The sequence below is a fragment of the Ciconia boyciana genome, chromosome 1 (genome assembly GCF_034638445.1).
Source record: "Ciconia boyciana chromosome 1, ASM3463844v1, whole genome shotgun sequence".
NCBI classification, from domain to species: Eukaryota; Metazoa; Chordata; class Aves; order Ciconiiformes; family Ciconiidae; genus Ciconia; species Ciconia boyciana.
Window position 1 is genome coordinate 116,854,003 of NC_132934.1, and position 2,570 is coordinate 116,856,572.

Consider the following 2,570-nt stretch of genomic DNA (forward strand, 5'->3'; position numbering starts at 1 on the left):
AGCTGACTGAATGAGCCGAGTTTTTCATAAGGCTATTGTGTTTTCGTCTTGGGACGTAAGGCTTACATTACAACTGATAAGCATTCAAAACCTTAGCAAAAGAAGTGTATGTTTCTGCTAGCCAGGAACAACAAGCTGATGAAAACATGTTCTGTTACCTTTCCTCCTTTGATTTAGTGCTACTGAACTATAAGATAAAGTAATATACAGTAATATACATTATTGTCAAAATACTTTATTGCTGTGGAAGCTCATTCTGCTGGGTTTAGAATTTTATTTTCAAAGTATATAATGTGAAATAGCATTCACCAAATTCACCCTGCAACAGTTAATTCCGTTTCACACTTGGTTTTGCACAATGAGATAGTGATGTCTTTCTATGGTTACTTAAAGTGGCAAGTAATTTTCTTTTTTTAATGTGACTGTATTGGTTCGGTTTTGATAAGATAAAATGACAAGCTAATCCCAATCATGAGGGATTAACTTAACCGAGTACAGTTGGATAGATTGACGAAGATCGAGGGAGAGCGGTAGGCATGTTTGAGTCACTTAGGCTGTAGGCACTGTTTTCCCTCGATTTCTGCCAAGTCTCTACCTCTGGTTGTATCCTCATTTGAGTGACAAAACTATGGGCTTTACTGGTTGCTATTTGGTTTACTGAAGACAACTACGACTGTTCAGATATGGTTTCAGAGTCTAAAATTGCTTTCCCCGAGGCTGTTACAGCGATCTGGTCTGTAAGGAAAATGTGAGTGTCTTTCAAAATATTTTCATGTCTCTCTAATTAATAGGGCGAGAAACTGTCTTTCTAATAGTGAAGACTGAACTGGATAATGCTAGGAGCTTCGTGTCCTTTGCTTGCCTTATGAGAGCAAGAATAAGAAGAGGGAGCAGAAACTTATTCTGCACTGCCTCTAGAAAAGCTTTTCTGTCCACTCTGATGAGCCCAGGGTTTATTGCCTCCAAACTTAGAGCACCATGCCTTAAAGAAGGTGGTGTAAATATCCACATCCTTCCATATGTGAAATCTTGCTCCATAATACTGTACAGCAACATTTGGTGCTGCTGGGATCAGGCAGGCTATGGGCAGCTTCTCTAATTCCCTTAATTTTAAAGTTAGGGCAGATAATTACCCTCAAATTCCACCAGGGAAACCCCAAACTTCTGAGTTAAGCTCGCTGTAAGTCCCCGGCATGTGGCTGGCTTAGCAAAAAACAGAAATCAGGAATCTAACCTTTTTTCCCTTTTTTTCTCATTAATAACATCATTTTAACATTTGGGTTGCCTGATACACAATAGAGATGGAGTTTGTGTTACAGCATTTCCCTCCATGGCAATTTATAGGATATTTTTCTTTACCCAGCTGCCTGTTTTCTTGAAACTTGTAGAAATTGTGCTTCTGAGACAAGATGCTCCCCCTCTGTTAAATTTAATTTAAATTTGTTGATAGTTTCATGGAGAAAATTACCACACACACGTGTGTGAGTGCTTATGAGTGATCTCATAAGCCTTATTTCCATTAAAAAGCAGAGTAAACCAGTCTCTTACTGATTTCTTTTTATTTGTTCTCTCCCCCTAAAGAAGTAGAGAAGTCTGCCACCTTTCAGGTCTTTTTATATTCTAAGGAGATGATTTATGCAATCATACTTTGTGTTTATGCATCTCATCTGCTCCTACAGTAACTCCAACTTGATCTAGTTACAAAGGGGTGGAGGTCTCAAAGATATAAAATATCTGCAAGTTCCTACAGCTGGTGACTAGATAATAGAGGAAGAACATTGTGAGTGAAGTCCTTTACTGACAAAAAGGCTGCAAGGTGAGATCATGCCCTGTTGAACACCAAAGGAAATCACCTTTGGGCTCAGCTTTGGGAAACAAATCTGCAGGAAACCAGGCTTCTGCATTTCAGCTGCTCATCTCCCAGGCAAAGAAGAAGGAGAAAGATGCAAGTGTAGGGTTTGGGATGTACTTTTTTTTCCCCTCAGGAGGTTAATGTTAAGGCAATTTGAGTTCCCGGGGGTGGCTGTTTATGTAAGATATTTCTAGGCAGCTTGTCAAAATGGAGTTCTGCTCCATGATTTGTGTCTTTTAAAGAGCCCACATTGGCTGTACCAGTTTCTAAACTAAGAGTGTTGGGTTTGGTTTTCTGATAGCCAGGGAAGTGAAACTATTTTTCTTTCTTTTTTTTTTTTTTTTTCCTTTCTTCCTATAAAAATAGACATTTTTCCATGTCAGCAGTCTAGGAGGAATGGAGACTGCGTCATCTTGGTACTTTTATTCTTCCTTCTCCAAATACCAGTGGGAGAACAGTGAGTTACAAGTTATAAAGAAAACACCAAGGGAAATAATTCCACAGTTGGTCAGTTTTTTCCTTGTTTTGAATAAAAGCACTAGTCAAGCAAGGAATATACTTTGTAGGTTTTCCTGTCTTTGCATAATGTTTACATTCCTTAGACCTTCAAAAGCCACTGTTGGGATTATTGTCTTCATGTGCTTGGAACTATGTAGACGAAATAAGTTCAGCAAGTCAGTGCCCTTTGTGCTGGAGATGAAATGTAATCATTTCCCCT